General features: G+C 48.1%; 1 protein-coding gene across 1 annotated transcript in view; it reads left to right on the top strand.

Moving 5' to 3' along the window:
- Positions 1–20,565: 20,565 nt before the first annotated feature.
- The window catches only part of ACAN (aggrecan), a 41,864-nt gene continuing 37,357 nt past the window's right edge, over positions 20,566–25,072 (top strand). The window contains exon 1 of the mRNA XM_065733996.1: positions 20,566–20,836. The gene's annotated coding sequence lies outside the window, so the exon portion shown is untranslated. The remainder of the gene's footprint in view (positions 20,837–25,072) is intronic.

Genomic DNA, 25,072 nt, shown 5'->3' with positions numbered 1-25,072 from the left:
AAGGCTGTCATCCCAACTTTCTGCTTCTAATTTCCTTGCAGTGGAGATGCTGAGACGGCTGAGAATATTTCACTTTACCACCTGGCCGCCAAAAAGCTGGGTCTGCATTTTGGATGATGTCACATTTCCTGAGCTTTGGAGAACGATTGTCTCTCCTTTCTCCTTTGGCACAAAACAAGCTCAATCATTTAAAAAAAAAAAAAAAAAAAAAAAGAAACCCCTCATGAGCTGCCAAGGAAATACCAACGGGAGAGACAGGAACAAAAGGCCAACTGTAAACTTAGAGGAGACAAAAGGATTCAATAAATCTGATTATTTCTTTTCCCACCCAGACTGTAGCATCTGTGTCAACTGATGACAAGAAGAATTTGGTGACGTTGGAAGAAGTCGGAACAAACCTGCACTTCCTTCAGAGGCCTGTGCCTACGCCATCCATCCCAGGGGTTGTGGTCAATCTGGCGGAGCTCTCTGACACAAGCTGCCGCTCCCATGCCGCCCTTCCTAGCGGGATTCGTCACAGAGATGTCAAGAATCCTACTAATAGCAGCATGTGCTCTCAAACTCTGTGACTATATTCATTTGCGTGGCCAAGGACACCATTAATAGCCTGCACACATAGTAAATATAGCTACTTTTTAAATATAGAGCCATTGTCCAGAGGTATTTCCATCAGCCCTGTTTGCTCCCAAGCCACTTGGGCCCAGACGTCTCGACGTCCTAAACCTAAATGCAGATAGAGTGTGAGGCAGAGCTCCAAAGGGTGAGATGGAAGGGAAATCACTGCAGCCTTAATGGAAAAAAACATTCCAAGTTGCCACATCTCAGTATTCCTTCCTTATTAAAACCCAAGTAATCCAAAAAGTACAGTGACTAGATTATATCAGAGCTAGATGCTTGTGGAGAAAGGAAAGATGTCAGCCATGACAGAAACATCAGATTTGCTTAGTGGAGCATCTCGCTATAGGAACAAACTGGGGGTTGATACGCTGGGAGTTCCCACAGAAGCAGCTGTCTCCTCCTTGAGCAGTTATTTGTTAGGGCACAGCACTCTCAGCTTGCTACCAGAGTGACCTTAACTTCTTTGAGACTGTTTGCTGCTCCACAGCACCCAGCAATGAGCCTCTCTTCAATGATTTTTTTTTAGGATAAGAACTATCTGATGGTTATTTTGTTCTCTATGCTGTGCCATTCAGAGTTGCACACCGTTTTGGTTTGGGTTTGGGCTTGTTTTTATTTTTTTATTTTTATTTTTTTGCAGGTTGAATATTTTCCCGTTCTGAATGGAGAACGGGAAATCAGTCTTAAAGAGTAACAACAAAAAATAGCACCTGTATGGCACAGATGTGTGAACAGACGATTGCTAAGGCTTAAATACGACAGGGTTTTGCAAATATTTTCACTCAGCAGACAACACTCCACCATCCGTAAATAGCAGCAATTCAAACTGAGGGCTCAAGCTCACAAACACATGCATGAATCACCGTTTTTCTTTAGTCACATTAGCTACTAAATCCTTGGGAACTCCAGGCCTTCTGCTCTCCTTGCTGGGATGGGAAAAGGAAAAGCAAAAGGACAAATGCTGACTCAGAGCAGCAGAGAAAGGACAGGAGGCCTTAAGGGCAGCTCTGCTCTCAACCTGCCTATTCCAGGGGTGGTGGAAGGTGGCCGGTCCCCACTCCTTCACCAAGCAGCATCTGAGCAGCTGCTGAAGCATCTCCCCTCATGCAGTGGATGGCAGCCACTACACAAGCTTTGCTTCCCACATTCAGCCCTGTTGGTGGTTTTGGCAACAGTGTAGGCACGTCAAAATAGAAAGACTTCTGGGGAGAGGAAATGGAGAGAAATGAAAGGGAAGAGGCTTGAGAACAGATCTCTGTCACTGAATAGGCACTGAGAAATAGGCAGTGCTAATTAATGGGCGTTTTCAACATTATGTAAAATAATCTAAGCAGCCCCATGAGAAGAAGAGCTGCCCTGATGCACTGGGGATGTTTGAACCCTTTCAGATCCCAGCTGGCCCCATGCTGCTCCCCAGCAGTGGGGCATTCATCCTCCTCATCCTCCACCCATCAATGAGCTCACCCACTATACACCAGGCACTCCATGGGACTCACACTGAGATGAAACACAGCCAGAATGACCTTCCTTTCCATCCCACTGTTGTTCTCCATGGGGAAGGTCTTCTGGATGAGGGGACAGAGTGTACCCTCAGTAAGTTTGTCGATGACACCAAGCAGGGAGGAAGAGTTGATCTGCCTGAGGGAAGGAAGGCTCTACAGAGGGGTCTGGGTAGTCTGGATCGATGGGCTGAGGGCCGTGCAACTCCATACAGTGTTACTGGCTTGGGGCAGAGCAGCTGGAAAGCTGCATGATGGAAAAGGATCTGAAGGTATTAGTCAACAGCCAGCTCATCATAGAGTTCTCCAGGCCAGGCATACGGGGTTAACTTGTTTCCCAAACACTCTGTTGATAAATTTTACAGGAGGCTGGGAAAGTAATGAAAATAGTCTGCCTTGCATGTTTATTTGAAAAATGCCATAAACCTCCCTGAATAATTTTCACACTGAGGTGATCTGACCGGCCCTAGGTGGTGCAATTAAGTAGGTAACAGCTCTGAATCCCAGCGGGGCATGATGCTTGCACTCCAGTCATTAGCTGTCAGCTCCTGGCTGCTCCCACCTACATCCAGCCCTGGGACCCCCATGCAAATGGAATGTGGGGCTCACAGAAGGCACCTGAGCAAGGGGTATTCACTGGGAGATTCTCAGGTGGTGGCTCCAAAGGTGCAGTTCCTCAGCTGCCAGCATTGCCAGCAGGATGTGTCAGTCCAGTGCAGGAGGACAGGAAGAGGACATGGCACAGACTTCCCAAGCAGACCTGTCCATCCTTCCTGCCTGCGCAGCAAAGGGAAGCAAACAGCTTCTGTTCATTCCTCCTTCCATCTGCTATTGCATGATACAAGCCTGCTCTGCAGTTGTTTCATGTCTTTACCCCCTAAGTGGGGGAAGGGATTTTTTTCTCTTTCTCCTGGGTTTTCATCCCACAAACAGGAGCAGAGAACTGGAATCAAGTCCCTGACACCTCCACCCTGCAGATACCCTCCTGCCACGAGATAGCCCTTCCTCTACATGACAAAATTCAGGAACAAGCACAATCTTTCCTTTGCCTTCACAAGCTTTGGGTGTTTGTCACAGGAAAACAAGCCCAAAATATTGACTTTACATTGAAAAGGTTCTTCTATTCTTGGCTTTTCAGGGCTTCATATATATGTGTATATCTATATATAGATATAGATATAGATATAATTATTCCTATGATTCTCAATTAATTAAGAAGGGAATGGCCTAGCTTGGATATTATGAAAAACTTCTCCAAAAGAGTGCTGTTGCATTGGCATCTCCAAGGCTGCCCAGGGAGGTGGTGGAGTCAGTCCCTGGAGGTGTTCCAGAACCATGGAGATGTGGCACTGAGGGACGTGGCCAGTGGGCACTATGGTTGACAGGTGGAATGTTGAATGAGATGATCTTAAAGGTCTTCTCCAACCTTAATGATTCTACCATCCTATGAATTTTTGAAAGGCTAATTCTTGTAAACTTACCAGCTCTGCTGGCTTTCCCCATCCCTGAGTGCTGTTTCCTGCACACTTCTCTGTGATTTTCTGTAGAGCACTTGGAGTATAAAAATCCTGCTTGTATACATTAGCCAGAATCTTCTCTAATTAAGCACTCTGCTTTAATTATTCTGGGAAGAAATGGCTTGAGAACAGCTAGAGACATAGTGGAGGCTGAAGGTCCCCTCTGCCTGTCCAAGTCACACTCTGCGTGTGACAACTGGTGAAGCTGTCCCCTTGCTGCTCACAGCAGGACAGCATGGTTGGCACCGTGGCAGGCTTCTGGCTGGATGCTCAAACTGTCCTGCACGTGGGTCCCTCCCTGGTCCAATAACCAAAATCTGAAATTCACTTTCAGGCACTGGGTGGGGATGGGAGGATTTGTCCCACCCCAAAGCACGAGTTATCCAAGGTGAGTCTCAAACACACAGGGCTGACTCCAAATAAAAAACACGGCTGCTTGCACTCTGTATTTATGCATCCCTCTGCCCGGGTCTGGGTTCCATCCCACTTTTCCTCCCAGCACAATGAAAGGGCCATTCAGGCTCTCAGCCCCACTGTGGCTCCAGCCCTCGAGCCCTCTGCCAGCACAAGAGCAAGCACAACAGGCTTCCAGCAGGAGAAAATCTCTCCTGGCCTGGCTAGCCTTTACACTTCTTACACATAGAATACACCCCTCAGGCTTTTCTTTTTTCTCCTTTTCATGCTAATTGCTGTGATGGAGTCCATAGCAGCACATGGGGCAGCAGCAGCATGAGCTCTGCACAGCACAGACATGGAGCTCCATTCCCATGGCCCCACTCCTGATACAACAATGCATGGACACAGACTGTCTCATTTTCTGTCCCTGAAACATATTTCGTACCTGGTTTATCATCAATAAAGGAAAAATGAAAAACAAACGTGGACATGCTGCAGCCTGCTCCAGCGCTCTGATGCCTTGAGCCCTAGTAGCTGCCCCACAGCCATCCCAGAGCTGGTTGTTGTCCTTGTCAAACCTTAACCAAAACCAGCACCCTGCCTGCTTCATCTCATCCTCTCCTTTTCTGATTAGATCTATTTTCTCTGCCTATGCAGATTACTCAACCAACTAAGCCAGGGTTACTGTAAGAGGGAAAGAGGGTGACATAAGGAAAGGAATAATATCTTCAAGCTTAATGAAGAGTAATATATTTACCCTGATTTAGATTTACCCTTTATCTTTGAGCATAAGGATTTCCATCTGCTAAAGAAATTCCCCAGGAGAGTCGGTGTGCTTTCTTTCTCAGAGAGGCATGAATCCCATGCTGATCATTTATTCTAACAATTTTATTTCTTCCCAAGTGATGCTAGAGCTCACTTTATTTTACCTGATGGATATTTACAAGGGAGATGCTAGTTGCTTTTAAGATCATAATGAAGACATCATCTTCTTCAGTGGTTGCCTAAAATTCAAGCCAGCACCAGCTTCATTTTTCTCAGCTCTCTGATACAGAATGGACACAAGTGTAGGCATACAACTTTCCTATATATTTTTTTTCCTTGCTGGAAACTGAAAGCTAATCTGAATAGATGTTCAGGAAGAGCTCTGGAGCTTGCAGGGTGACCTTGTTCCTGTTGCCCTACATCTACCAGAGTAGACAGGCTATGGAAAAACTGGGATTCTCTAACTCACACGACCAAAAATAGGACCAGATCATAATGTTTTTTGGACATGGCCAATGTGAAAGCAGAGAAAGATCATCACTGCATCTTCTCTCAGTAGTTGTGTTGACTGTGTGGTGGGCAGCTGTTCTCCCAAAAAGGCACTGAACCCCATTTGCTGTGATTTAGGGTCATTTTTGTTGTGCACAGACACTCCTCCAGCCATTGGGAGCTTGCAAAAATATTTGCAAGTATGATGACTGTACACACAGCAGCACAAAGTCCTACCTGTGAAGGAAACATAAGCAGAAGCACTCAGTTTTTGTCCTGGCTTTTGAAAACAGACCTCATGCAATGAGGGACCAGACACTGGCATTCAGTGGCTGAGAGTATAAACAGTTAGTGAAGAAAGGTCACAGCAAATAGATAACACCTGGGCTGATGAGTTGACATGGGCTCTCCTTACAACAACAGCTCCTGAAGGAGAAACTCAGTTTGTCATGGCTGGAAGAGACATTCACCCTATTCTCCCATATTGGCCCAACTGCTCGTTTCAGACAGGTTTCTGTTGTCCACTCCAAAGAACACAGTGTTTTTTGGAAGCACGAATGCTGGGCTGAATATACAACACCATGTTGTTCACAGTGGGCTTTTCCATCCAGAGCCAGTTTGGATTAATTTTTTTCCTGCAAACAAACAAAACTCACTGTTGTTTCTTTCCACTTGCAGCGCATGCATAAGCTGGTACTGGCACACTGGTAAATGGGGCATCAGTGGTTGGGTTTGTTTGGTCCTCACCAGGAAATGCGGCTTGCCTGGGGCAGCCTGGCCCTGGCTCACTCCCTGCCTCATCATGTAAATGCAGAAGTTGTGATAGGTCTGTGATAAAAGCCCTTACAGAGCTGGGCATAAGGGATTGCCCAAGGACAATCTCCCATTGCCTCACAAGGCAGCAAGGGAACCTAAAGGAGTTAAGCCCCAAAGCAGCGGCTGTGATCACATTGTGCTCTGCAGCTCAGCTGGGCTAAGCCTCATAGAACTGTTCTCATGGAATCATAAAAGCTGGAAAAGTCCATTAAGATCATCCAGTCCAACCATCAGCCCATTGCCACATGCCTGCTAGACCATGTTACTCACAGCCCTTTGCAATTAACAAGGATTTGGCACCAGAGGAGTTAAACTTCAGCAGCAGGCCTGGAATGCACAAAGGTGTGCAAATGGCAGCCAGCCCTTCAGATGTGCCGAGTTTGACCAGGGTCTGCTAAATTCCTGCCTCTCCCCATGCAGTTGACATCTCCATCCCCACCAGCTTGCTGGCTGCTTGCCCTGCCCTGCCTCACTAGGTGAGAAAAATGAAAATAAGGATGACTATGAGAGTGGAGAAAATGCTGCAGCAGCAAAGGTGGTTTCTGGCAAAGGAGGGCTGGCCACGTCATGGATGCTTCTTGACTTCAGCCCTACAAGCAGCTCCCACCTCAGCAAGCAGCAGCTTGCAGGGCAGGATGGAAAAGTACCGGTGAGTGCAGCCAGGAGAGATGCTCTGCAGGCACTGAGCACTCCTGTGCACATATGCACCATGCACACACATACACCATGCACACGTGTGTAGCATGCACGCATGCATGTGAACTGTGCTGTGGTCTTTGGCACTGGGCTGCCTTAGGCAGGACACTCCTTCCTGCATGCTTCAATTCAGGGGGACACTGGAGCCTGCCATTCACCAGGAGCTGCTGCTAATGCACAGCAGTGTCAACTGGGTCTGAGGGCACACTAAAGCAGCATTGCAAAGCTCCAAGGTAGAAAAGAACTGGAGACAAGACCAAGTGGCCTCATCATTTTAAAGATGGTATGAAAAATGGATCTTAGGTTGGCTCTATACTTAGCACTGATCCAAAACCCCAGTACCCAAAGAGGAGGGGTTGCTTGGACAGCCCCGAGGTTCCCAAGCCTGTTCAGGTGATAAATTGAGGTGACTGGCAGGTTTTACCAAACTGCATGCCCAAGCACCAGCAGGTGTCCTGGAGGTGACAGAGCTCTGAGAGCTCTCTATTTTTTTATATTCATGCCTCAAAAACAGGAGGGGAGTGATTTATAATGGAGCAGTGTCACCAGCTGGCATGTGGAAAGCATTTCCTCCCTGTCAACAGGCAGGAGAGGAGCTGGAGGAAGCTATGTAAAACAAGATTTCTTCTGCCTTGATTCATAAAACGTTTCCCCAGATCAGCAGCCGAGCTGCTTTGAGCCCAGTTTGCAGCGTGGCATGGATCAGTCCCTACATTAAGGCTCATCCTGGTGCCACAAGCATGCCAAGCAGCACATGCCAATGACTATCAGCCCATATTTTCTTAAGCAGATGCTACATAAGGAATGAGAAAATTCAGATCCCTTATCTGTGGGCTTCATGCAGTGATGCAGAGGGAGAGGCTTTCCCCCACCTCTGGTGTGATTTGCCCATTAGCTCCCAGCTCCTGCCTACCAGCTCAGGAAGTAATTGGGACTACAGATCTCTTTACAATTCTCCACAAGCACATGAGTCAGAGCTGCTGCCTTCATTTGCTGGTAATCAGAAGAGTGAATGCATCCACACTAGCTCCTTGCCTTTTAACACCCTTAGAGGGGCTCTCAGGAGTTTCAATGCTTCGAATCTAGATCAGCTCTTGGCTCATTATTTATGGCCATTTGTCTCAAAGTGTACAGCATCCCACAAGCTCTGTGGTAAGTGGGATGTGAAATCACCTTATTCAGGAGTGTGGAAGCTCCTATGTTCTCTACCAAAACAGCATTGCCTGGAACATCTACCTCTGTGATTTTCCTGTGAGCTGTTGTCATTAGCATCCCTTCCACGCTCTGCATCACCATCCTCTGACACCATGCAAAGTCTCTCTCTCTAGGAAAGGGGAGGGAAAGGCAAAGAGCTGCCTTGCTCCACAAGCGATAATTTGTTACACCAGTGGATATTTTGGCTTTGCTAGGTGGTAGGCAGTCAGGACTTTACTCATTCCTTAGTTTACATCACTCCTGTGGCTACCACCATCAGGCAATCTGAGTGCTCCAACCTGCAAGGGCACGGCCATCACATACAGTAGTATGTAGAAGTATGTATAGGTACTGCTGCTCTTCCACTTGCATTTTATGATAGGAAATCCAGTTGCTGGGAGGACACAGCTTGCCAAAGGTCACAACGAAACCCCAGCAGAAAGATAGAGAACTGAAGAAAACAGTTTCAGGTTGTCATAGTATTAAACAGAGCATCCTTCCTCCTGTCAGGGTGTAGGTAACCCACAGAAGGCCAGCTCTATAGTAGATACCTTGCACCATGTACCATAATGAAACTTGCCCTCTGACGTTAGCACTATTGACAGATTATTTGGTGTCAGTCAAGTTTCTCATGCTGTTCTGCTTCGCCAGCATGGAAATTCTTGCTGAGAGGGTGCAGCCACCGAGAGCCAACCCAAGGAGGGCAATGGCAATGGTCAGGAGTCACCCTAGCCCCTCCTTGCTTTCTCCAGATAAAGGATTCAGCAACAGATACCTGCTGCGCCCTGCAGGGAAAAACACATCAGCTGGCACAGGAGCCTGTTGACTTAGGGAGGTGGCAGGGAGAGAACAGCTGTCCAGCCAAACTGTGCAGAGAGGTGCGGGGCCATACCTGAGCCCTGCGAACAAGGACTCTCTGTGCATGGACACAGCAGCACTCCCAGTCCTGCAGAGTCCAGCTCCTTGCCAGACGCCTGTGGTCTTCAGCCCCAGGGCAGGAGGACAAGGTGACCAGAGCTGCCTTCTCTCTCCTCAAATCACTGAGCTGCACAAATTGCTCTCTGGTGTAGAGAGCAACTTTAAATGAGACACTGCTCTGCTTTTTACGTGAAGGTTGCAATGCGATCTGTGCTGCCACTGAGACCAACCTGGTTTTAGGTTCTCTTTGGTTCCTTCAAATCCTAAGCAGGAATTCTGTGTTAGGGTCACTTCTTGGATTTCTTTGTCACCTCCACCATGCAGACACTAAGGAAACTGTCCCAGGAACTCTGGTTAAGAGCATCAGAAGCTCTGGCCGGGTTCATACAAGTCCCTCAAAGCATACCCTACTGCTTTAATTCTTATCCCTGCTCAGAGCTGTGTGAGGTCAGCCTGCCCCAGGTTGCTCTGTGGAAGTCTCAGCTCTAACAAACCAGTTCCTTTTCATTCCCCCTCAGCCCATGACTCAAAGGAAACCTCATTCCTCATCTCCAGCACCCCAGAGGGATCCCAGCAGGTACTTGCCACAGTACAGACCTCGGGAGTGGTGGGGTCCAGGTCAGGGAGGCAAATGTGCTGTTGCCTGGGAAGCTAGAAGCTGTTCTCCCCTTCATCCAGTTTCATAAATCCCCCATCTCATGTCATCTCATTATTGCCATGTTGAGAAATGGCCATTTGTTGTCAGTCTCACAACGCTCCCAGATTTCCTAATCCTGGTTCCCCTGATGCAGCATGTTTGAGATACCTCACTGCTAAACCCCTTCCCACCACTTGTGCCACCTGCTCTGCCACGCACTCCTTGCTCGCCGTCTGCCACACAGCAGTGGCAAAAGTGCTGCATCGTTGGCATTCATAGAGCAAAGACATGCCAATAGCACACTCATCTACCTCAGCAGAGAAAGAACCAATGTCACAAACCGACCTCAGCACTAAGGGACATGGAAAATTTGCTGGGAAGAGAGCAGCATAATTCCAGCAGCCAAGAAAGAGCACATCAAAGAAGCATTCCTGCAGCCCTGGCCAGCTGTCTACAGCCCCATTTCCCTCTTCACCTTTTGTCTGCTGCCCTGGGATGCTGCATGCCTGCCAGCCCTCCACCTCAGCACCCAGACATGGAGGTAAACAATGTGGCTGGAAGGGAGGGAAGAGCGGCAAGGAAGAGGTGGCCACCCCTAATTGTCCCAAGAGCTCCTGGGATGCTGCAGTCCTCCCTCCACCCCATCCTCCTCCCCGCAGGCCCAGCAGTGCTGAATAGAGAAGCTTGTTTGGGCATAACCAGGCTGGCATGTGCCAGGGGATGGAGATGAGAGCCACACACAGGACAAGTGGAAAAATCCAACAAACTCACCCTGCTGGCAGTGTGAGTAGAGGTTATTCTTGGCCACCCTCACCCTATACTGAAGACGAGGGCTGTAAACACCGTCCCAAAGCCTTCCTTGCCTCCTGGTACTGCTTTTCAATTAATCTGCATCCTCAGTTTCAGGCAATAGCTCTATATCAGGCAGCAATTCTCACCTACCTACTTAATCTCCAGTGCTGAGGTGTCCTTGTCCAGCAAAAGCCAGATTCATGCCCTCCTCCTCAGTTCCAGTTCACACCCAGAGGCACCAGTGCAACCTCTCACTTGTCGGTTCAAGCACCTTTCCACTTGCTTTCCTCCTTGCCACAATTGAGATTTTATATGGGTTTTGCTTCTCAGCTTTCTTTCCTTCCCGTTCCCTTCCTGGTCTCCAGCAACTGGTTGGGACACAGCCTTCCAACAGCCTCCTGGGTTTCCTCCATAGTGCACAGAAGACATCTGGCTGCCCTTTGCCACATGGAGTTTTAGGCAGTGAGGTGGAGGTGAGCTGAGAAATGGCTTTCTGGAGAGGAGAAAGGGCAGAGACCAGGAGAGACATTTCAGCAGGGAGTATTGGGCAAAGAAAGGGTCAGAGTCCAAGAGGAAAAGGCCAGATCCTGAGAAAAGGGATGGACACAAATACTTTAACATAGTGCTGAGGAACTTGTGTGCTTTGCTTCTCTCCGTAGTCTCCCATGGTCTGTGAATGCTCAACACTTCTAATTCTATTATGTAACTCAGGTTGGATATTAGTAGAAATTTCTTTTCAGAAGGAGTGATGAAGCACTGGCACAGCTGCCCAGGGAGGTGGTGGAGTCACCATCCCTGCAGGTGTTAAAGAACCATGGGGATGTGGCACTGAGGGACAAGGTCAGTGGGCATGGTGGGGATGCACTGATGGTTGGAGTAGATGATCTAGCGGTCTTTTCCAACCTTAATGATTCTATGACCCTCTGTATGCCATCTAGCCAAGCACCATATAGCCAGAGCTGCAAGCTGCAGCCACTGAGCCAGGCAAGGAATAAAGAAAGCAGCGCATCTGAATTGCTGAATTATCTGTACCACTCATAGAGTAGTTAAACATACTGATACTAATATCCTAAATATATCAGTGTCTGCTGCATGAGGAGACGAGGTCAAGTCACCTTGCCTTCAAAGTCAGTGGAGCTGCAGTGAATACAGCCCAGGACTCCTGCCTGTCGGTCCCTATGCTAACCACCAGGCAATGCTCCTCCCTAATGTCTAATAGCAGCTACCACAAATATGCTTCCCTCATCTCCTAAATACAGGAGGAAATAAATGGCCACAGTATATTCACTGAGTCTGTAGAGCTGCTGTTCAGCCCTTGCTCTGCCCTCAGGTAACCCGGGAAAGAGTGGCTCTTGTGAGACACACGGACATCGCTGCCCACAGGATGATGTAAGGTTTGAAAACAAAGTGAGCAGCAACAAAAAGGGGACAAACCAGCATGCAGCGAGAGCTTCATTTTCATTGGAGAGAGAAGGATTTACAAGTGAGCCTAGGTGTTGCTTGCCCTGCCTAGTGACAAGTGCTCAGAGCCACTGTAATGTTGTTTGTAGGCAGTTAAATACATGTAAATCAAAGATTTTAGCATGGCTCTTGGCAAGACGGTGTGCTCCACTTGTTCACTTTTAAAGCAGAAATGATGGTACTTGCAAATGTCACAAACGTGTGCGGAGAGCTCAGGCGGCTCAGCAGCAGTTGCCATGCAATAAAGCAGCAACACAGGTCTCAAGGGCACATCAGTCATCTGCACTTTCCATTTCCTTGAAACTAGGGTAAAACTGGAACCCAAGACCTTCATTTTCAGGCTCACTCAGCCTAAGTAATCCAAAAATCCCAGTAACAGTGAAAACTCCACATAAGTGAGGTCACATCCCACATGCACAGCTCTCTCTGTATGAAAGAAAATAGAGATACAGCAAGGTCTACTAGGAAACTCCAAGTCGTAGAGGCTGCAGAGCCCACAGTGATGTGTTTCATGGATATCTCCTGAGAGATATAGGTGCGGATAAGAGATATAGATGATGGACTTGTAACTGGAACGTGGGCAAGATTGAACAACTTGAGCATTAAAAAGATGAGAAGAGCATCATTGGATGGAAGAAGCAGGCAAGAGCTCTTTCACCATGTCAGAGAGGTCTTCAGGACAGAAGGACAGGCTGGTTGTACCCTCTGTCACAGGGCAGAATTTGGGTGGCTGCAGCAGTGGGAAACAATGAGGATCTTGGAGCTCTCCTCCCTCCTGATGCAGTGTGGTACCACTCCCACACCTGGCCACCCAGGCTGCCCAGCCACGGGGCTCAGGGGAGGTGAGCAGGGAGCATTGTGGCCCGCAGCAGCTTACTTTAATCCCATCCCCGATGCACATTCTGCCCTCCTGAACAGTTTCTTTCTTGCAGCTTGAACACTCCACATTGTCCTTCCCCACCATTTTGTAGGCAAGGCCCTTCTCCTGGTTGCTAGTGTTAACACAAGTTTCCCTTGTTCTGTCCCTTGAAATTTCCAGTAAAGCGCCTTTAATACAATCTCTCTGTGGCTGCTCTAATTATGTGTGAAATATTTTTTCCCCCCATAAACCAAAGAAAACAAATCAACACAGTAAGATCCTTTCTCTCAGGCTGTTTGGCAGGTCTCACGGTCTTCAAAAAAGTTACCAAGGTCCACACAGACTCTGCTGTCTTCTCACAACAGCACTTTTGGGTTCCTGTAAAAGGACCCAACAAAGGAAAGGGTAAAACAAATCACAAAGCCCTGAATACCTATTTTCCCACCTGAATGTTTGCAAGTCAAAGGGCAGGCCGTTTGCTGAGTGGCAGAACAAAGGCCAAGATGCATTTATTGAACCCAAGGTGAGACAGAGAGTTTAATTTGTTTTCAGAATACATGGAGGTGTTTGATCTCCTCCATATTAATGGCCCTCAGCCCCCATAGCTCTACCCTTAGGAAGTCCAGGGCTATATACAGCACTGACAGACTGTGAACACGGAAATCATAGGATCATGAAGTCAAAGAATTGTAGAATCATGGACACATGGTGAAATTTGGTAATCCTAGACTCACTAGAATTGTGGAGTCAGAATCATAGAACCATAAAATCATGGCATCATGTAATCATGGAGTCTTGAAATCATATAATCAAAGAATCACTGGATCTTGAAATCACAGAATCACAGAAACATGGACTCATGGAATCACCTCAGTTGGAAAAGACCTGCAAGAACACCAAGTCCAACCATGTACCTCAACTCAGTCTCAAATTTCATCCTAGAAGCTCAGGCTCTGGACTCAGCTAAATGGAGCAAAGGAGATCTGTAGATTCTTCTTCTACAGCTGCTGTACATAATAGAGAAGCAGGGACGTGTGGCCAACGGCACAGCTGCAAGGAGCTAAAAGGGAAGATGTCCAGAGGAGTGTTTGGTGATAAACATACAAGTATCTCTGTAACCTTCAGTGCTCCTCTGAGGTCCACTTGTGCTGGGGGAAGGACAGGAGAGCCCCAACCTGCTCCATCCCCAACCTGCTCCATAATCATGGGTTTTAAATTGCAGGTTTGATCTGGTACTCTGAAATCTGAGAGCTGAAAGGTGAGACAGGTTAGATCTTCCACTGCCAGAAAAAGATGATGTATGCTATTTGTAGTAATCCAGAGGCTATTTCTGGGCTTCTGAATTAAAGCTCCAGCTCCATCCACCCATCCTACAACCCAGACAGAGAATGGATCACTCTTCTGCATCAAACAAAAAGATGCATTTACTGAAGTCTGAAAAACAAGGAGTGAAACACTGAAACTGAAGGATGAGGTTTCACAACCAAGATTAATAATAAATGAATAAGGGGTGTGGAAGGAACAAACTACACACTCACTGTCAAGCCTGTGAATGGATAGTTCTCCATGTGTCAGGTCTGGAGAAGGCCCTTGTACATCTCTTCTTCCATTCAAGTCTGAGTTCTGATCACTCCAGAAGAAGGACTGGTAGCAGCTAGCAGATGATCCTACATTCACATCTGCTATATGTGGTCCATGCTGTTGGCCTGTGGGGCTTTCAATGGGATTTTGGTTCTCAGGTTGAATTTTTTTTTTACATGTTTTCCTTGCTCACCAGGATGAAACCTGAGATATGAATGGGGAAGGGGAAATGAGTACAACAGGACAGGTCTGAGGGGGTTAAAAGGATCAAGGGGAGTCTGGTGTTAACGGGGTGACAAAAGATTGACCTCCAAAGAGGAGTATCTGCTTCTGATGCTGAAAAGAGCAAAATCCAATGTAACTGTAGCTAGAAAAGCCCACTGCCTGCTGTGAGCATTCCTGGGCTTTCTAGTGAAAAAATTACTTCTGGGCTGTTGCGTGCCAACCAGGCCATCTGTCCACCATCCCTTTGTTTATTGGCTGAAAATGCTTAGTGTGGAGGATTCCTGGAAAGTGAAAACAAGTGCCTTGGCCTTATCCTCTGCAGGGGGATGGCAAGCAGGAAACCCTGCCTGAAGGCAGCCCTTGGCACGTGCTTTTTACTAAGTCTCTTGCTTTCGTGCCTGCTGTTCTTATTTACCAGTATGGTCACCTGAGGCTTCTCAAGAGATGTTCCACGGCACCTACCCATCTCAGGTCAATGGGGATAGGGAAGGAAGTGTCACTCCAGATCCCCCACTTTCCCTGCAGCTCCCTGGTACCTCAAAGGCACAAAAGGGATTGTGACAGCACTCCTCACTGGAGTGCTGACTGGCCCTTGAGAAAAGCAGAAACCTCATCTTGTTTCCCTTTCCCCGTGTTTGCATGGGACTGACACCTCCTGGTGGAAGAGATGCCGGTAATGGCATAATGAAATCAAAGGGAGAAGCTCTGTGCACAGGGCCCTGGAATCTGAGGAGACCCTAGCCCCCTTTGCCAGCAGCTGACCCCATGTGCGTTGTGTGCATAACCTACACAGGCAAGGCCAAAGGGATGGAGAGCTAAGCACCCAGCCCGGCAAGCCTGCTTTGCTTGACGTAATCCCTCCACCAGCTTCCAAGGTCAACAGCAAGCTGTTTGTATGATGCTGGGAGAGGGGAGGCATTCTGGGAGGAAAGCAAACAGAGGAGATGTCCTCTGCCTGCACAAAAGGTGCTGTATTCCCGTGTTGCTCTATCCCAGGCTGGAAGGAACATAAAATTAGCACTGTTTTCATTCATTCATTGTATAAATATTGTGCGTGTTGCCCACTCCCACATTTCCATCAGGGATGGGGTCAAAGCTAGGCTCAGCCCAAGCAGCTGGTTAGCAAGGTGAGGTGAGGGCACACACATATGCAACAGGGAAAAACAGCAAAGGTCCACTCAGGAGAGAAGCTTTCATGGATGGGAGGTGCACACAGCATCACTCAACCAAGGGAATGATCCTCTGAGACAAAAGCAATGTCATTGTCATCCAGAGATGACCAGGAAGGGCTTCATACTTATGGCACGCTTGGAGCACGGACCTGAGTGGACTGAGTGACAACAGGTCCCTTGTGCAATGAATTAGAGAATCAATAAATTTGGAAAAGATCATCTAGTCCAACCACTGACCTATCACCACCATGCTCATTAACCATGCTCCTAATCACCTGCAGGGATGCCACGCACGAAGCCAGACCCCACAGTGTCCCATTTAACAACCCCATATCAGGTTGTGGTCCTGGGATGCCGCTCTCACCTCTTGAAGGGAAGACGACCGTCATCCTGTACCCTAAAAACCCATTGTGTAGGAGGGTACTCTCATGGTTACTGCTCCATGGTGCTGAGCAGCCCCTTGGTGAGCATCTCCCCCCATTACTCCCTCCCATACACCCCAATTGCATCTATCCAAGCAGAGAGATGAAGAGCAAGGACAGAGACAAGACGCTCCATCCAGGTGATCCCAGCACTGACTACGTGACCAGAGATATCCTCACCCCTCCATGCAACACTATTAAGCAATCGCAAAGACACCAAGAGGACAGGAGAAGCAAAAAAGAAGAAAATATTTCATAAAAAAAAAATAAACCTCCTTTCCAAACAGAGCCCCCTCTGTGCTCCCCATCCCACCCGTAGGCCGGGGCTGCTATTTTTATCGGGTGAGGAATAAACCACACTATCGGGGTGGGGGTGCAGGGCGAGCCTGGCTGTTTACGTCTGCTGGCACGGGGCAGCAGAAGGCGGCCCATTGAGCATGTCCCACTCTCTGCTGCTGAATGGGTGCCTTGTGCAGCCGGAGGCTCAGGAAGGGCAGCGATCCCAAGCTGGGATGCAAACAGGGTTGGGAGAAGCAGTGTGTGAGCGTGGGGTTTGCTTTTTAAAGATGGGGTGAGTTTTCCACCCACAGTGACAAGGGAGGATATTCACTCCGACAGGTGCTGTGTTTGGGGGAGGCTCTTCTGTGCCCTTTTTACCCCCAGTGTTGACTATTCAGCCCCCTTCCATGCTCTCTGAGGGTAAAGCATCTCCTGGGAACTCTCAGGCTCCTCCTAATTTTTACCCAGCAGGATTTTGGCTCTGCCTTTCCATCCTTCTGGCTATTTATCCTGCCATGGGACCCCAAGGTTGGACCGTATGTTCCTCCCATGCTACAGTGACACAGGCTTTGCAGACACTTGTACATCACACTGTGGTCTCCCCAGCCTAAGACCATATTCTGGATAAGTGTAGGACCCAAATCTGACATTCTAAACTGATGGTGAGGCACCTGGACAAGATTTGCAGTGCCTTTTCCTGAAGACTTGGCACAAATGTTTAAATTGTGCACTGCCCCATTCAGCCGCCTTTGCAAGGAGTGGTTGGGATCCTGTACCCTTTTCTCATGCCCCTGCTAGTTTTTAAGTGCCTAGTTAGCATTAAATAGGATTAAATAATTCTAGAGGTAACATTTCTAGGACACGAAGCCCTCCTTTTCACCCTGAGAGGCACACAAGGGTTTGAGCTGAGGGCTGTGAGACACTTTGAGCTGGTGGTTGTGAAGAAGGGGCAACTTCATCACACTGAGTGGGTAGGTCTCACCATTTTTAAAAGCCATTTGAGGATTTTATTCATTATTCCTCTGTCCTATTCTCTGTTCTTCTTTTTATTCTCTTTATTTTTTGTTTTCTTGGGGTTATATTTTGGCTGGAAAGCCACCAAGCCTGCTTTTCATTGCTCTTGGAAAACTGCAAGTAACGATCAGCCATACCAATTCAATCTTTTTCTGCCCGATGTTATTTCCTTTTCTGCCTGTTTTCATCCAGCAACTGCTTCTACCATGCAAATTCTGGATATTCAAGAGGCAGATCTATTATTCACTCTTCCTTGGGCACAAGGTTTGTTCTCTGATCAAATATTTGCTCTCCCTGAAGGCTGAGCCTCACTGGGAACAGACACAGGTCTCCTATGAACTTCATAATGACATGTAACAGCCTTATTTCACTGTAAGCACTTCTCTGGTTTGTCACCTGTATTCCAAAGAACTCTGAATTGTTGCTTCCCTGCTTTAAACAAAAACCAAAAGCCACTTATATGACTGTTTGGACCCAGCCTCTGTTCAGTCTAAAAACAAACAAACACCACCCATTCCAATTGCGGGTTATGAATCACAATTTCTCTGCACGTCTCTAACTGTTTTTCCAATTGCTTCTGATGCAGACACAGAACGGGGACAGCCAGCAGGTACTGAGCCATTCCTACCCCTTTCCTGAAGTTGCTAAGGAACCACTTTGTGTGGAGCATCACATTTTCCTAGCTGGTCAGCCCCGAAGGGGAATTTTCTCTGTTCCCTGGCTTCAGCTCACTGAAGGTTCATATGGGGTTTTCTTCGCCAAACCACAGTGGGTACACAGGGCTCCCAGCCCCTCCCCAGCAAAACAGCTCAATGTATACATTTCCCAAAAGGACTTCACGTTACTCAGAGAAAAGGCTGCGGTGAGGCGCGAGATGTTTCAGAGTCCTTTGCACGCATGAGTCAGAACAAAATCACTCCGGGTTCATTTTATAGCTCCTGTCTATGTGCTTTTTTTTTTTGTTTGTTTTTTTTGCCCCAGTTGGAAATACCGAGCCCTGCCTAAAGCACAAGCCGTCATGCTCCCTCTGAAGCACGCCTCGCCTGTCCCTGTGCTGCCCAGGCAGGCGATGCTCCAGCACAGCCTGAGATGGCAGCAGCCCCTGAGACAGACCGAGTGCCCTTTAAGTCAGTGGGAAGCCCTCACTTGACCTTAAAGGACGGAATATTAAGTCTGATGATGATAGGTAGTGTTCTTCTACACCAGAAGGCAGGAAGAAATAACATACAGGAATTTTGGATGGAGCTGCAAATGCCCTGCCCTGTCTAGTGGCCACAGAGTATTTACCCTTGCTGCCCTTCTGCCCCCTACCATAGAAATATCAGGACAGCTTTAATAGTAAGTTTTCACATCTGATGAAGGGGGTGGTCCAAAGGGAAGATTCACAACCAAAATCCAGTAATGATTTCCTAAGGTGGAATAAAGTCAGACTCTGTGACCTTAGTGGTCTTTTCCAACCATAATGATTCTAAGGTCCTCCTGGAAGAAGCATGTCCCTACAATGCAGTCTGGAAGCACTGCTGTCAGGATAATGGATGCCCAGCTTTCATGAGAGGACACAAGCGCAACAGGGGGCTCATGAACTTCAAGTTTAGGAATGAGACAGCCAAGGAAGCAGACTATGAAATGAGGCATGACCCCAGTATAATTCACAGAGGGTAGGAAATCTGTTATAAGCCAGAAAGCTAAGGTGCAGGGAAAAGAGAGGGAAATGCAGGTATTAAAGATAATACTGGAAGAGAAATAAAGGGAGAAAGGCAAAGGACAGGTGCATGGCTTGGTGCATGGAACAGCACCAACAGAAGTGTGCTGAGTCCAAGCAAGGTTAGGGCCCTGAAACAGCCTCGTTGCTTTGGAGCACAATACACTCGGAAGAAGCATCCATACTGTGTCAGGGAGACCAGGATGAGGGCTTTCCTCCACTTAGAACTGTATGAGCTTCACCTTTCCTTTACCCTAGTGGTATTCTTTTCCACATTAAGGAAAAAGGGCTGTATCTCTTGGCAGACCAAGTGCAATGAATGGCTGGATGAAAAGCAGCACACTGCTGAGAATCTCAGCCTGGGCTAGTGGATTATGCAGGTTCAGTCCCAACCCTCTGCTCACCCTCAGCTTTCACAGAGAAGGCACAGAGTTCCTCAATCAGAAGAGGCTTTCCCACTTGTACAGCATCAGCTGTACCCCATCTCCTCCCCCAGTCCCTTCACAAGCCAAAGAGCAGGCCTGCAACATCAGACCCACTTCATTCTTCTCCAGTACAGCTTCTCCTACCCAAAGTCAGCAGCACTCCCCCACACAAGAAAAAAAAAAGCCAGAACATACTACAGCCTCTTCAACACCTCCCCACAACACCAGAGCTGCTGAGGAGTCCAGTACAGGATTTTCCTTGAGGTTTTGGGATAGTTACTTCAGTCTCCACCACTCTTAAGATCTTCTACAACCCTACCCACACAGCCTTCAGACAGCACCATCTCTTAGCCCCCTTCCTCTGCCTTCACATCTCTTATCAGTTATCGAGACGCACCAGGTGCTCTACATTTCCTAACACTGAGCACCCTTTCCCTGTTCCCACACCAGGACCATTTCCACCACCTGTCCCTTCCTCTGCACCCCCACAGCCAGCAGGGCCTAGAGGAGAGGTGCCTAACCTCTCCTCTCTTTGGGCTCCCCCATGCATGTGCTCATTTCTAGTCAGACTGCAGTGATATTGACTGCATTGCAGACACGCGTAATTTGCCCAGGTTCCTTAATTAGATTCATCTTATTTTAGTTTGCATAAACCGTGCTCTCTTTTTATTGCATAAACTATTTCTTCTCTCTCAACCACTTGTGGTGCTCTGTGTAGTTTGCTTCCAAACCAGAGGGCTAAATTTAATCCCCCACTCCCCATTCAGCTTTCTCCATTTACAGTATTTTTTTTTTTGGCAATGCCTCTTTTTTCCCCCTTTCTTTTCTTTTCTTTTCTGTTTTTTTTTTCTTTTTTTTTTTTCCCTCTTTCCAAGAGGCTGGGCTTCCTTTTCTGTCCTTACGCCCTCCTATTTCCCCCTGCCCCCTGGATGCCTGCCTACCTTTACTCTAAAATCCAGAGGAGGATCCAATACACTTAGTGTGCCAGCTCTTCAAGAGGTATCTAAGGAGGCTGACAGGAGTTTGATGGTCTCCCTTGCAGCCAGTGGCAGCTAATGTGGTCTGAAACCCTCTCTCTCTTTTTTGCCATTCACAAACAGCACTTACTCTTCAAGCCTGCTGCTGCTGCTGCCACTGCCTGAAACGACCTGAAATACCACACAGGGAATTGTGATTTCTTCTGGGGAACTGGGAAAAAAATAAAAAAGGCAGGAAAACTCCTCTGGAGATAGCGAAGAAGACATACAGCAACAGCAAGAAGTGGCAAGCTCTTTCCATCTTGAGCACCAAAAAACACCTACTTTCTTTGCCAGGTGTATGGGACTTAGATTCTCCAAGCACTGCACTGAACTGTTAAAGGTAAGGTGATGTGCTTTCCTTTCTTCCCTTCAGGTTACTTTTCCTTAACTTTCCCACTCCTTTCCTCGTTGCTTTAAGGGTGCAGGCTCTGAGTGCTCTGGTTCTTGCCCTGAGCAGAGAAATGTGCAAAAAGTTGTGCAGCGGCTGATGGAAAGTTTTCTGCAGAGCTGAGCTCCTGCAAAGAGAGCTGCTGCCAGAGGAGCCAGCCCGAGTGATGGGGCTGTGCTGCCAGCAGTGCTGCGGGGTGCTCCCCAACTCTGCTGTGGGGCTGCTAGGAGCAGACCCGTCTCTGGCAACCAGGGCTACGCACTGAGCCTTCAGTTTTCTTTGGGAAGGGAGGGAAAGCAAGCCAAGCAACTTGAGAGCGTGCACCCTGCCCCATGAGTGGGGAGAGCGGAGAGGGGACTGCCCCTCTTCTTGTCCCCCAAACCTCTCTCTGAGCTCTCAGTGTATTGGGGTGACGGGTTTCCACTGCCTGTGGCATTTCTCATCCCACTGCTGAGCTGATCTGCTGCAAACATCCCAAAGCATTGTGGTGCTCCTTCTGGTTATCGGTCTGATCGCTGTAATTGCATCATTACTGAGAACACAGAGGGTGCTTGCTGAACTCAGGGGGAGGAGGAGAAGGAGAAGGGATGGGATCAGGGAGATCTGACAGCGTGGCACGTGTGCTCTGATGGCTGTGAGTGGTGCCTGGTGCTGGCGGGACTGCTGGGTGGCATCAAGACCCCAGCACCAGGTGTTACCTGCCCTCCTCCTCTGTGCTTTTAGCAGTGGCTTGCACGTAGCTGAGCTTTTCTGAAAGAGCAGGCAGAGCAGAAACTTTTGTTCTTTGGAATCTCCATCAGAAATATCTCCTTTTAGGTCATTCTCCACTTTTTAAGACTTTTCTCTCGAACCCTGTGCTCAGTAGCAGCCTACCCTCTGCACGTAGCGGAAAGCACACATCTTAACGCAAACTTTTGAGCCAAAAAATGTACTTTTGAAAAGTTCTCCTACTTTTCTAAAATAACTTTGCCAGATGTGGAAAGGAAGGGAATATCCCATGATGAAATATTTGGGAGAGAGGAATTTCTTAGCATTCCTCACCAGTTTGCTTTTTGCCTACAACCTTCATAAAGAAGACATGGGGCTGGGGACTGGGGACTGCTCTGGGTGGGTTTTCAGACCTCACTGAGAAGAGCTGTTGGAAGTTTTGAAAGCTGAACTTTTTTTTTTTTCTTTGCTTTGGTTCTTTGGGGTCTTATTTTCCAGCTCACATGGTGAGTTGGAGGGGAGATATTTCCCCTCCCTGATACATTTGGAGGTGCTGTCAGAGCACGGAGGAGAGGCATCCCCTCCTGCCCTTGCTGGACCTGGGATGTTCTCATGATATGCTCTCAGCAGCCCCAGTGGTCTTTAGGGAAAGACTCCATCTCCTCTGCTTGAACTCTGGTTTAATGTTTCCTATAAGCATGGAAAAAAGTGGGATTTGACAGCAACGTGGGGGCTGGAAAACAGGTGGGCAAAGAGTGCCCAGGAGATAGGAAGATAGGAAGAGCGAAGGAGGCAGAGGAAAAGGAGAAGAGGGTGTTAAATGCTTCAGACTTAGCACCAGTGAAGAAAACAGCAGCTCATCACTGTAAAATATGACCTGTATGGAGAGGATGTTAAGGGGCTCTAGAGGAGGAGAGGTTGGATGGCATCCCATAAAAGACAAATGAATTATTGCAAATTGTTGTTCAATGCTATGGTGTCATCCGTGTGTACAGTGACCAGAAGCCCTGGGGACTCCAAAACTCACTTCATTGCAGGTCTTTTCTCTCCTCCACTCTCTCTGCATTCACAAATGGCCCAGGTCCGGTGACCTCACTCTTCCCTATGCTACCTTACACACAGCAAGGACGTGGGCTGGTGGAGGGCCAGCTGCTCCCAGTTCAAAAATCAACAAGACCTTTCTTAGCTGCTTGAGACATCTTTTCCACTGCCACCCTCTGCCATCTCCTTGCTTCCCCCCTCTCCTTGCTGGCGGTGGGACGGCTGCTCCACCGCAAGCCCAGCCTTCCCCAGACTGAGTCCTCCTCCTCCCACTCCCCCCAGAGCCTCCATGTGTGAACAAGCCGGGCTGTGTGTGCTGCTCGCAGGCAGCTTCCCAGCAGCAGCAACAAAAGCCGTCTTCATCCCAGCTCTGGACCACATACGGAGCCAGAGCGCGACGGCTGCGGAGCAGCCCGCTGCATTCAGGGCTGTTTAAAGAGTGAAAGAGACGGCAAAGAGAGGGAGCTGTTATATATATATATATATATATATTATTAAAAAAAAAATGCTTGAGCCCAGCGCAACAACGGAAACCTTAGAGTTTACTTTTAAAAACTCAGTGTTTCCTTGTGCGAGGGCCGAACAGCCCGGGCTGTGTGCACTGCAGGGCTGCGGGCGCTGCTGTGTGCACAAGGCAGGGTGTGTGCCATGCCCTCAATGGGCTCACAGTGCCGAGCTCAAGAAGCTTTTTGTTGGCCTCATGAATAGGTGGGGGGATTTGTAATGTTCACCGTGCTGCTTTTTTTTTTTTTTTTTTTTTTTAAGATGCTTCCCAGTGAGATTTTTCCTCCGAGTGCTTTACGATGGGCTTTCCCTTTTTTTTAGTAGAAATTTCCACTTCTTGCTTGAATGATATTCTCCCTTCCCAGTGTTTGCTCAGTGCAGACCAGGGTGCAGAAGAAAGGTGGTTGGAATGATGAGAAAGACCAGGGTCTGTGTGGGGTACCCCATATTCATAGAATCATTTGAGTTGGAAGGGACCCTTTGAGGCCATCTGGTCTGGTTCCCCTGCACTGAAGAGGGACACCTACAGCTGCTCAGGTGCTCAGAGTTTCATCCAGCCTGACCTGGAGTGTCTGCATGGACGGGGCACTCACCTCCTCTCTGGACAATATGTTCCAGTGCTTCATGATCCTTATCGTAAAAAACTTTTTTCTTATATTCAAGCTATATATCCTTTCTTTTAGTTTGAAACTATTTCTCTACTGCAACAGAGACCCTGCTCAAGGGCCTGTCCTCCTCTTTCCAGCAGGCCCTTTAGATACTGAGAGCCCACTATCAGGTTTCCCCAGAGTTTTATTTTCTCCAGGCTTAACATCTCCAGCTCTTTCAGCCCCCACATGATTTAGCTGCTGAAATACCCTCCACAGCCAGGCAGCAGACAAGCAGACTGCATTTCTCAGCTCCCCGTCCCCTTCTTTAGAAGCCAAATCATCTGGGTGAGTTCAAACACATGGTGGTTTCAGATGGAGCCATGTTACAGGGATGTGCTCTCATCACCAGAAAAAGGAGAGATGCAGGGACTTGGGTCATGTTGTGAAGTCCCAAAGCCATGAGTTCTCTGTTCCTGCCATGCAAGCAGTGATGAAGCCTCACCTTGGTGTGGAGGCCTGTGACAAACACAGGTTGTGTGGAATTTGAGCTACGGGTCATTTTGGGGAAGGAAGGCCTGTGCTGCTTGTCCTAAGCCTTGTGCTACAGGGATCTGTGCTGCAGGGAAGCAGTCAGTGCTCCTGGGCAGGCAGAGCAGGCCACACTCACGAGCTAGGCCCGAGTGAAGCAGATCTGTCCAGCCAGACATGCCCAATAAACCCTGCTTACATTAGCGGGAGGGTATGGAATGTAAATACTCATGCTTCAAGGCATAATGCAACCACTAAATGCCGAGTGTTAAAAAGAAACTTCCTCCTCAGCACTTTCTTCCCTCTTTTTCGATGATGAGAACTTTGCTCTGAAGTTGGTGATACAGATCTTGTCCAAGACAGGATGCTGGCCTGGACACACCACTGGTTTCAGCTGGGCTGGCAGTTTCCACGGGCCTTTGGCTTCTAAAATGCCCTTGTACTGAGCAGAGGACTTGGGTGTGTAATTAGCAGTAGTGACAATTACTGAAGGACAAAAGAAATTGTCTGTGATGGCCACAGGTTTGGCTTAACAGAAATTTAAATAGGAGTAACGTGACCAGAAGATGGTACATATTCTTCAGGGAAAACTAATAACAAATTACCAAGGAACATCTCATGATTCAGCCTTAGATCATGGACTGAAGGGGAAAAGTTGTGCAAAGAAGGTGCATAGGCCAGCAGCTGATAAACAGATGAAAATGGTGGCATGTGTCCCTTCCAGCTGGAGCTCTCATCCCTCATTCACACCTCGGTGCCCAGCACAGCAAAACCTGCTAAGATCCTTGCAGGTCAGAGGTAAACCCCCAGCACAGCC

Source organism: Cyrtonyx montezumae, unplaced genomic scaffold (genome assembly GCF_038088225.1).
Source record: "Cyrtonyx montezumae isolate F1298 unplaced genomic scaffold, pur_monq_1.0 scaffold_17, whole genome shotgun sequence".
NCBI lineage: Eukaryota > Metazoa > Chordata > Aves > Galliformes > Odontophoridae > Cyrtonyx > Cyrtonyx montezumae.
This window is presented reverse-complemented; position numbering and strand designations above follow the sequence as displayed.